This window comes from Phalacrocorax carbo, chromosome 1 (genome assembly GCF_963921805.1).
Source record: "Phalacrocorax carbo chromosome 1, bPhaCar2.1, whole genome shotgun sequence".
Classification (NCBI taxonomy): domain Eukaryota; kingdom Metazoa; phylum Chordata; class Aves; order Suliformes; family Phalacrocoracidae; genus Phalacrocorax; species Phalacrocorax carbo.
This window is the reverse complement of record NC_087513.1, coordinates 182971322-182983677: the sequence shown is the minus strand read 5'-3', so window position 1 is coordinate 182983677 and position 12356 is coordinate 182971322.

The following is a 12356-nucleotide window of genomic DNA, read 5'->3' as shown; positions in this document are numbered from 1 at the left end:
ACTAGACTTCAGTTTATGCAAAACTGATGGACAAATGGAGCGGAAGTGATACATAAGACAAATATAAATAGACACCCTATTTAGTGAACTGACATTTCATTTGTCGTCTCTATGGAAGAGGGTGGTTCTAACAGTAGGAGCTTAAAGTATGAAATTTTGCTTCTTTTTTAGATAGAAGGCAGTGTTGGGGTTCAAGAGGATGCTTTGAAAACAAAGACATAAATTTATATAGCACAAATACCCAGTCCTTTTCTGGTGATGACAGGACTGACAAGAGGATGTATTGAGTTGGATATGGGTTAACAGATCCTTGGGTTTCCTCTGCACTGTACCTTATATAAATATTTGAACTTTTGAAGAAGGGGTATGAAAAGTTACTATTGAGAAAGGCATGGATGATTCACAGAGGAAGAGTATGACTCACATTATCATAAAATTAGAAGTATCCAGTATAACATTTCTGGAGGAACATGTCTGTCTGCATTGGCTACGGAAGGAAGTCAAATGACTGGTATAGACTAAGCTGCAGCTTTCATATGGCTAACTTATTTAAGGAGATTACCAACCCTAAAGTCTACCTAGAATGAAATTCAAGACAAAGTTAGGTGAAGCAAATCCACCCTTAGGCCTTTAAGTCCCTTAGCTGCTTTTGAAGATCTTAAAATTAATCAGATTCTTTTCAAAAAGTTAAAAGGGACTCAAGTTTTGGCAGAACTTAACATCTTATGTCTATAACCCTGAAGTTTATGATGTGCCCACAAAGCATAAAATGTGACACCTTTCCAGCATTTCATATCACATTCCTAATTTTCATCTCAGATAGGTGGAAGTTTAAATATATTTTTAAATTTATTTAATTACATGAGTTTTTCTGCTTTGTGGCTCATCTTGTGCCTTGATCATGAGTTTGTTTGCTAACTTCTATTCACTTGTGATTTTGTATTTGTCTGCCTCCATTATCTCTTTGCTTCTGTAAAGCTTTTTGAACTAGCAGTCACTCTTCCCATTAATAACTGTGATATACACATTCCATAAAATGAAACTTTGTATATAAACATTTCAAAATCTTGAAAAATGGCTCAAGGTTTGAGTAACTGAATATACTGTATAACACCACTAATCTGTCTCTCCCCTTAATGCTAGCTGTAGCTCTACAGGACAACTTCTTTAGCCTGGAAAATTATGTTCTGAAGGAACCAGACATTTCAGTGAGTCTAAATTTAAAGTTAGAAGATTATCACTAAAGCCGATCTATTGGAATTACTTATCTGAACCAGAGTAATTCAGGTGCAGTGAAACACTTCTAATTTTAAATTTAGGAGCACTGAACAGTGAGTGGGATTCTTTGGCGTAGCACTTAGTTGGCACCACTTTCTCCTTCTTATTCTTTATGCTTTCCAACTTCATCATTTTAAACCCCGTGTTTCCAAAACCCAAGTGCGGGTGGTGTTGTATCACTATATAATATTAATTATTATAAAACTATTAAAAATTGATAAAGTATATACTATTTCTAAAACTCTGTAATGAGTTACACCATGAAACACTACATATAATGCAAAGATTACTCTTGGGAAAACAGTATAGGATGGTGATAAAACTATCAAATGGCTGGTAAAGTGGGACTTGTAGGGGTTTTCATTAAAGGTGAATTTGAAAAGATTGAAATAAATAGAATCTGTTGGACTATTCAGGCAGTAGAAATGTAGGCAGACTGAGGGGTCATGCATTTATTAGTTTCTCAAATACATTGGAAGAAGATAAGAGCCATTAATGGCTCTCTAATGGTGTTAGATGAACAATATTGGGAACAATACTCCCAGAAACATGCACATGAAAATGTTCCTTGTGAGTTCTCTCACTGTTGTCGGCAAGGTGCACAACACATTTATCACCATATGTTTAAGAGTTGTTAGTAATTTTGTAGTTAAAAACATGAAGTTCCTTCATTAATATATATTTACAGTTCTAAGCCTAAGGTAAGACAAGGTAAGGTATAAACAATTTTTGACAGACATAGTTCTGAGCTCCTGAAGAAACACTACAGAATGGAGTTATACCATATTTTGATTGTGCTACATCTTCTCCAGCAATGAGCTCCTAAAGGACAGAAGTTGAATGCTGAAAGGTGTTTCCTTTAATTAAAAAAAAATAAAAATACAGAGAAACACAATTCTACTGCCACAGCCTGGAAATTCTGATTTTCAGCTATTGTAATAATTGAAGACAGACAAACAAATTTAAGGACGTGATCGTTAGCATCAGCCAGTGTGTTCTTGCAACATGTGATGTGATGTATGGCTGCACCCCATGGAACCCCAGTTCAGACTGGGACTGCGTACTTTCCTAGAGATTACTGCATACAGTCAAATAGTCTCAGCATCATAAACAACAGTTTAATAATAAGGACAAAAAAAAAAAAAAAAAAAAGATTTGATAGCGCAACTAAGTTACTGGAATGTTTGCAGAGCCCCAGTATGCACAGATTGGATGTGGTGATTCTTTAAACAGATATACAGTTTTGTACTTTGAGAAGGCTTTACACTGTCCTACTGGGCAGGCATAGGAAAACTTTTGGAAATTGAATATTTATCAATAGAAATTTAGACTCTTTGTATAGAAGTTGATCCAAGGTTATAAAGAAATATATGCATGTGTCAAAAAAAAAGCAAACTAAAAAAAACCCAACCCTTAAAACATTCTGAGATATCTTAAATTAATTCATCCTATCAAACTTTAGGTAGTTAACTGAAATGTTTGACTACGGAGAAGGCTTTCCTTAAGGACACTCTACAGTCAGTGGATTGAAATGACCACCTCCAAAGAGATTCCTTCAAATGCAAATACTTTCTAGAGGTTCTTGTTGTCCTTTGAGGACATTACTCAATTTGGTAATCTTGAGCAACACCTCTTCTAATGGACGACAGTTCGGTTGCAAAACTAGGCAGGGCATATTTGTGCGTTTCCATTTTTCTGAAAAGAATAACTTCATTCCAAATTTCCACATAGAAATGTGTTTCAGTCTTAACCTCACTGCTGGACTTGCTGGTTAACACAGTTTCAGGCAGCAGGACACTACATTTCTAAAGGTAAGTTAATAATATTGATAAATTTACTACAGCTTTACTGAAGGGACAGAATGTTACAAAGGGTAATTGAAAATAATATTCTGTGTGCTGGCTGTTATCTTACGCTAGCATTCTTGTTGTAGAGGGCATGGCTAACCTCTCTCAACATCCATTCTCTCAGACTTTGTTTCATAATTAATAAATAAAATTAGTAAGCACCTCTCAAGCTGCCTTTTATTAATGAAATATGACACAGTTTTGTAATGAGGGTTAACATTCCATGATTCATTTTAATCCTTTCTAAAATGAGCACAGGGCCATATGACGTACAGACAAATATGTTTGAAGATGCCTTGAATTGCAAAAATAGTCAAGGCCATCAAGTTATTAGACAATTAACATAGAAACTACCCATTTTTTTCATTAATAAAAAAGTGAATAGCTACATTAACTACATGTAACCTGTCACAACATGACTTATGCCTTCCCCTGGGTAGCTCCTGCTTATGTGTTCTGCTCATTCAATTCTATAACACTTTTTAAATAATAAATAACAAATTAAATAATAAATTTAGATGTCAGGTCCTGAACTTAGGAACCTGTTTTTTTAATTTCTCAGTGTTAATATCTTTTACATCTAGCAGTTAAAACCAGAGAGGAAACAGACATGGCATGAGAAGTATAAGGATTATAATGGATAGAAAGAAATAAAAACAAAATTAAAACAGAGAATCAAAGTAGGAAAAAGACTGAGATAGAAATATTTGAAGCCTGTAAATTTTCCAGGACTATTTGAGAAAGGAAATATATTGACAAGAAAACCCAACCAACTAACCAAACAAACAAAAAAATGTTGTCTGTTAGCTAGAATAATCTATTTAAAAGCACTTTGGCACCCCAGATAAAGACCTAGTAACTAATAGGCAAACTCAGCAAAAAGAGTAATATGGTTTTAAAAATTATTAAATTAATTGTGGTATAAATTCTCCTTTAAAACAAATGAAAATTAGTTGCCCAAACCTTTCCAATGATTTTGAAAACATAAGCTGACAAATTTTGTAAAAATTCCTTTTGACATACAAATTATCAAAGAACACAGAAATGAGGAGTGGAACTTCTGTGGAACAAGAATGTGACCAGGATTAAAGTTAATGACTCAAAGCCTTTTATCAGTAAAGCTGATAAAATTGAGAATGGGAAAAAGACAGCTGATCTAACAGCTTGGACGATATGGAAAAGAAAACTGTAACACCCAAGGTGGAAGTCAAACTTGAAGACCTTTGTGTTCAAACTGGAGGTCATCCCAACATCATGATGAAATACATGGAATTGTAAATTCAGTAATAAACACGTAAAAATGGAGGGAGACCACTGAATGAAAGGAAAATAAAAATGCATTAAGTCTGTTTTAAAATTATATCTGTATAAAGTTGTCTGGACAGCTAATGACTGTTAGACTGACATTGGTTTGGACAGAATTTTGAGGAAAAGTATAAATAAACACACAGAAATAGACAGAAATTAGGAGAAAATGTAACATATTTATCTACTACAGATGACATAGGACTAATCTGATTTATTTATTTAAAAAAAAAAAAAGGTAAATTTTTCCCAGGACCAGCAGCTCCCTTAAATTAGTGAAACACTTGATATGGTAATGTTGTGTTTTAACCCCAGCCAGCAACTAAGCACCACACAGCCGCTCCTTCATTCCCCCTCTAGTGGGATGGGAGAAAGAATTGGAAGACTAAAGGGAAGAAAACTTGTGTGTTGAGATAAAGACAGTTTAATAGGTAAAGCAAAAGCTTCACACAAGCAAAGCAAAACAAGGAATTCATTCACTGCTTCCCATCAGCAGGCAAGTGTTCAGCCATCTCCAGGAAAGCAGGGCTCCATCAAGCATAATGGTTACTCGGGAAGACAAACACCATCGCTCCGAATGTCCCTTTCTTCCTTGTTCTTCCCCCAGCTTTATATGCTGAGCATGACGTCACATGGTGTGGGATATCCCTTTGGTCAGGTGGGATCAGCTGTCCTGGCTGTGTCCCCTCCCAGCTTCTTGTGCACCCCCAGCCCACTCGCTGGTGGGGAGGTGTGAGAAGTAGAAAAAGCCTTGACTCTGTGTAAGCACTGCTCAGCAGTAATGAAAACACCCCTGTATTATCAACACTGTTTTTGTCACAAATCCAAAACACAGCCCCATAGTAGCTACTATGAAGAAAATTAATTCTATCCCAGCCAAAGCCAGCACAGGTAACATGGAAAGAACCTACTTAACCAGTAGTTTAAAAGGGTCTGGAGAAGAACTGTAAGGTGGGTTGGTCACTTTAAATAGAGATGGCAAGAGCTTACAGTGAAAAATGAATTACTAAGACAGAGGGAGCATGTTAGTCGATTCCTTACAAACTGTCTTATAACTGATATTGTTTAAGTTTTTTGAAAGTAACTTTGAAAGGCTGTGACTTTAGTATTGATATGGGCTAAAAACACACAGTTGGAAGGTAGTGTCAGTGCAGATACAGTATAGGGAGAATTAGGCAACTCTGAGACCTCAGCAGCAGTAATAGGATAGCATGCAATAGTACAAAGTTTAAGGTGATGAGTTTAGAAAAAGACTGCCGTGATAATTATGGAAAAGGAAAGCTTATCATGATGTTAGAAAAGAACTGAAAAAGCCATCTAGCACGATGGACATGTTCATAAATATATCCAGGAGAGGGATAAGAGAGGAAGAAGAACTATTGAAGCTGAGATCCTAGAATGGCACAGTGGCCAACAGACATATCCAGGTCTTAATTTCATTTACCCTGGAAATTATTATTCCTGTCTTTCCAATATATATTTTACAGGAGGAAATTCTAGCTAGTTTAAAATAGACCTTGGTCTACTAATGCATTTAATGATGTGATTTGGTGGTTTACGGTGTCAGAAGTCTTCAGCCAGTGGCTTGAACAGTCCCTTCTAGTCTCTTTCTGACAGAATCACACTAGAAGTTTGTCCTTGGGTCTTCTTTTGCAAGACCAATCTCCTCTTTCTTTCTAGCTTTGAAAGAATTGCTCAGGGCCGGTGTACTGAAACACTTAGAATTTTAAAGGAAGTGATTTCCTCTCATCTTTTCTTGTTTCACCTTATTCTTGAATAATTTACATCTGAGACTTGAGACGCTCTCACATCCTACTTTTTCTTTCAAGCAGTGTCATTACAGTGTTGTCATCTATCCATGCATTGGGCACTCTATGGCTCTCTTCAAAAGGAATATGAAAACTAAACTTGTAATGAGTCAAAAGGTATGAGGTGCGGCCTTGGTAAGAGGTTTATTTTTCAAAGTATGTTCTATGAACTTCCTTACATGTGAATGGCCCCCAAAATTGAGGGGCTTTAATAGCTAAAGATGATGCCAGGACAGTTCATTTTTTCCCTGTAAAATAGAATAAAAGGTTGTTCAACTTTGTGGAGGCAATCAAGTCATAACATGAATTGTTGGTTGACATGCACCGGCCTATATAGGCATAGTCAACCTAAATAATCATAATGACTTCTTGCAGCAAAAAAACCCCAGCCCATAAATACATAAAAAAGAAAAACCCTAAATGGGATTTTCAGTTGATTTTCCCTTAAAGCAATTCCAGTGCTTCTGTTAATGATTAACACTTTCTCTTTTATGTCAAAATAGAATACTAACAATAAAAATGGGCATAATATATATATAAAAAAGAAGTATTTATTTACTAAGGGGAAAAAAAAGAAAATTATAGAATGAAAGTAAGAATAATATGTGTAGTGCATTTCAGTTCCTCAGCTGATCAGCAGCTGCAATAAACTGTGTATGTTGCCATGTACTTCTCTTTATGAAGAGGGAAATAAAGTCTTCAGTCAAGCAACATAGGATTTACTAGAAAGGAGGGATTCTCAGTTTCATACTTCTTTGAAATGAGTGCTTTACATTAAATTCAGACTGCCAAATTTAATTTCAGCAGACATTTGGTCTGACATCAACAAGATTCTTTTTTAAAATATACCTGGCACTGGACACCAAAAAGGCTTGCCATCACTCTATGAGCTCACAGAGTCATATTCATCAGTTCTTATTTTTCTCTGTATCAAAGAGTATTTACTGACATGTATCTTAGATAGAACAGCCTAAAAAAAGAGAGAAATATGTAATTTATTTCCTCCCATCCCTGAATATTTCATAGTGAGGGGACTGAGAGAGTCTTCTGGAACATGAGAGCTGTGTGGTCAAATCCTCCTGGGCAGACATAGGATGGGCAGCTGCTATTCTAATGTCCAGGATGAGTGGAGTGCTTTAGTTGCACAGATGAACACAGCACCTCATTCTACTGCCATTTTGAAGGACAGATTTGCCCATTCATTTTCTTTCTAAGGAAAGGACTAAGTAGTCAAACCTCAGAGGGAGAAAGTTCTTGGCAATGTCAATCCCACAAGAAAAGAGAATAAAATATTTATAATCTGGAGGAGGATGCAATCATATATATGTTTTTGTCCTCAGTGTTTCTATTAACTAAGGTTTCCCTGCCAGTATGTTAGCTGTTATCAGTCACATTCTTAGGTCTTCTTTCTGTCCATTGAATTTGCTGTCATGCTACTAGGCCTGTTACGAATCCCATTGAGTAGATACTTCTCTAAAATAAACACAGATATTGCAGCAGTCAGTGCTACGAGGTCAAAGTCTCTTCTGTACATCTAGTCTTACACATCTTTGTTTAATTCTTCCAGTCAAGTGCTCATGTCAGTAGATGGATCTTGCAGGCATTTGTGTTATCTGTTTGTTGAATAGTCACCATCACTGCTCAGTCTTTTCTATTTTGTGATGAACTGGACTGTGATTGATATTAAGAAAATTGTTATAAAATTCTCTCTTCTATTATTGGAAGACCTACATAGGAAATGATAAGGGTAAAGTCATTATAGAATTCTAAATGGATTTGAGAGGTCTTGGTAGAAATGACTTATAAAGAACTATCAAATTGGATCGATAATGACATATTTTCTTAAGTTATTAGAGCCTTCCTGTAGTATTCTACAGAGAAAATACTCTGTGCTGAATCCTATAAAGTTCTGCACACATTTCATTTGATGGAGAGATAATATGATTTACTAAGTGGAATGGAATGGGAAAGAAAAACTCTGATTAATTTTTACTGTATATCACAAGAGTGATTTTTCACTATAGCTGAAAGAATTTAGAATAAAAGAAAAGTCATCCTGTTTTTCTCTTTAAGGGATTTTTTAAACTTTGGAGAAATGTTTTTGGCTTTGTGATCTTGAATTCGCCTCTCATGCACAAATTTCACACATTTTCACTGTAGACATGGTATACTTATATGCATAAACAACAACTTATTATCTGTCCAAAAGATTATTTTCTACAGTACTGAAATAAATTTGTATATCTATCAAGTGTGCTTCTGTACTTATATGGTGTCTACTGTCATGTCCTGAGTAACTGTTGAGATTTGGTGAGCTCAGAATCATAGAATTATAGAATCATTAACGTTGGAAAAGACGTCTAGGATCATTAAGTCCAACCGTCAACCCAACACTACAATGCCCTGAAGCACCACATCTATGTGTTTTTTGAACATCTCCAGGGATGGTGACTCTACCACCTCTGGGTAACCTGTTCCAATGGCTAATCACTTTTTCAGTAAAAACATTTCTCTTAATATCCAATCTAAACCTTTCCTGATGCAACTTGAGGCCATTTTCTCTCATTCTACTAATAACTTCGGAGAAGAGACCAATACCCTCTTCACTAACAACCTCCTTTCAGGTAGTTGTAGAGAGCAATAAGGTCTCCCCTCAGCCTCTTTTCCACACTAAATAACCCCAGTTCCTTCAATGTCTTCTCATAAGACTTGTTCTCCAGACCCTTCCCCAGCTTCGTTGACCCTCTCTGGACACGCTCCAGCAACTCAATGTCCCTCTTATAGTGAGGGGACCAAAACTGAACACAATATTCAAAGTGTGGCCTCACCAGTGCCAAGTACAGGGGCACGATCACCTCCCTACTCCTGCTGGCCACACTATTCTGATACAAGCCAGATGCTGTTGGCCTTCTTGGCCACCTGGGCACGCTGCTGGCTCATGTTCATCTGGCTGTCAACCAGCACCCCCAGGTCCTTTTCCTCCTGGCAGCTTTAGAGCCACTCTACCCCAAGCCTGTAGCATTGCATGGGATTGTTGTGACCCAAGTGCAAGACCCAGCACTTGGCCTTGCTGAACTTTATACAGTTGGCCTTGGCCCATCAATCGAGCCTTTCCAGGTCCCTCTGCAGAGCCTTCCTACCCTCAAGCAGATCAACATTCCCACCCAATTAGGTGTCATCTGCAAGCTTACTGAAGGTGCACTCAATCCCCTCATCCAGATCATCAGTGAAGATATTGAACAGGACCGGCCCCAAAACTGAGCCCTGGGGAACACTACTGGTGACCAGCCGCCAACTGGATTTAGCTCCTTCCACCACAACTCTCTGGGCTCGGCCACCCAGCCAGTGTTTTACCCAGCGAAGTGTACACCTGTCTAAGCCATGAGCAGCCAGTTTCTCCAGGAGAATGCTGTGGGAGACAGTGTCAAAGGCTTTGATAAAGTCCAGGTAGACAACATCCACAGCCTTTCCTAAGCTTCATATACTTTTGAAAATGCTAATGTTGAAGTGTTATGGGAAGTTTTAGACAGAGTGCAAAATTTTTCAGATGATCATGACAGGAAGGTATCAACATTTAGTTACATTTGTTCAGACCCTCTGGAATAAAAAAAAAAAAGCTTGCTATGCTTATTATCACTATACAGTGGGAAGAAAATATATACAAGTATTTTATAAATTAGAAAGGTTTTTATCACAGCTGCTAGGCTATTAGAAGCATACAAAAGAATTATCTGCATTTGAAATTCACATTTAACTTATTCAACCATTAGATTGCTGAGATAAATGACTAAGAAATCACAAGAAAAGATGCAGAAACAATTTCATTTTTAATTGAGAGAAAATCAGAGCTCAAAACTGATTGAAACTAACCATATGAGGAATTTCCATTTAGCAAATGGAAATGAAAAAGCAAACAAACAAAAATGTAAATCATATTCTATCTTCTGTAGAAAATTTACCTGTATCTGTCTTGTGTTTGGACTGGGTTACTATCAAAGTGCATTACCTTTACCTGAGATGCATGATCTGCAATGGGCAAAATAATAGAAATAAAAAATTAGGCTTAACTTTTGCAAATATAGACAGTGTCATGAGATAGAAACATTTTATAATGACTTAGAATAAGGTAATTTTATGTGCAAGGGATTATGCTACTCTAACTCTGATTAATAAAATAGACAACTCCATCGTCTTCCTAGCAATCTTATACATTGATCCTCTCAAGTGAGAATGGAACTAACCCCATGCTGAGGGACTCTGGTTTAAAATTCCAATGAAAAATGTTTGGATGGTGAAGGACAGTTAATCTCTTGTGTTATGATTGTGACATGCTGGTTTCCTATAAAAAAAGATGATGCCAGGTATTAGAAGATTTTTCTTTCTTTTCTTCCTGTTTGAGAAACAAATAGTGTGCATGTACCTGAAATAATTTGTGTGCTGTTTATGGCAATGATGAAGTTGTGAGGCCCAGATTTATTCTGTGATTAGTTAAATTGGGAACAACAGTTTAAAATACATGCTGCAGAAACAGGGCGAAAGCACTTTTATTGAGCAATGGCTATGATAAATATCTGTATATACGACAATTCAACATGATGTATGATTTATTACATTATCAAAGAACATTTGGAATGATAACTTCTTTAAAAGAAGATATTGAGAACCGTATATTGCAATACTGTTTCAAAATTCTAAAATTCGTTGGACAAAAGAAGAAGAAAATAACCTACCAAAGGACATGGACATTTTAAAACATGGAATACAGTAACATGGTTGGACTAGATGATCCCTGAGGTCCCTTCCAACCTGTGATTCTGTGATACAGGCCTACATCTAAACAATTGTGTCCCGATGAAATCTTAGCAAATGACTGCAATCCTGAATTAAACTTACTGCTAACTATAAAGCTGTGTAGTGAAGATGGTAATGGGGCATGACATAATGACCAAATGCACGGAGAATGAAATCTTTGCCAATGAAGCTTTCGCATCCTCAGAAACTTGATCATGTTTGAATTTACTACCCATAAAGAGAGATTTATTAGGATGGCTCATTCTTTCCATGGCAACCTGAACATGTAGAATCATAAAGCCATATACAAGGTAATGCTGCTCAAAAACTGATGTTGAAACAATTCAAATGTTTCAGTGTGACAGCACAACTTCCATATCCACTAAATAAGTATGTAGCAGAAACAATGCATGTTGACTATTTGGAAGGCAGCTGGGGACCACAGAAAAATCTGTTACCACAGGAAAACTGTTAGTAACAAAGCTGGGAAGACACGTTGCTGTTTTGATTTCATTCTCTGTAAGACAATAATACCTGGATACTCAAATCCTATAAAAATTACTTTTTTTGTTTTATACTTATTGCCATTTCATCAGAAATGTGAAGCTTTTCTTGAAAAAATGTTATGAACACTTCCCCCTGCCAAAAAAAAAAAAAAAATAAAAACAAACCCCCCCCCAAAAAGAGGGAAAGAAAGGGAAAAATGAAATAAATTTTCCAGATGTGCTGAAAAAATCCCTGTGCAATTCAGATAATGAGAATACTCTTGATCTTTTTGTTAGACTCTGAGAATAAACTTCACCAATCATGCTCAGAAACAAACTACTGGGAATACAACTATGCTTCCCTGTTGGGACTTGCCTGAAGACATGAACAGTTGGAAGGGTTCTCTCTAGGAGACATAAACAGTTGGTGCGTGGTTTGTTTAAAATTATCTTCATAAAGGTGGTGTCAAGAAAGAGCTGGTATCTTGGCTCATAAGAGGAAAAATGAAGATAATAGTGATAAAATCTGCTATCACTATTAGAAGCCAGTAACAGTATCTTAATGAAGCTAGCAAGTTGTCCAAACAGACAATACTTTTTCTTTTTGATAAACATGCTTTATGACAGATTTAGATACTGATGAGATCTCAGAGGCACAGCATAGCCTAAAGACAATCAGATTTGCTATCAGTCTTCATCTATCTAATGAAGGCTTATAGCCCTTTAATACCTGTACAAAAGTAAGTGATTCTTTACATCTCTTCTTCTATCAAGTCTGTCTAAATGAATAAAGATGTGACAAGGATAGCTGAAAGCATAAATGTCTGATATTTTGTATGACT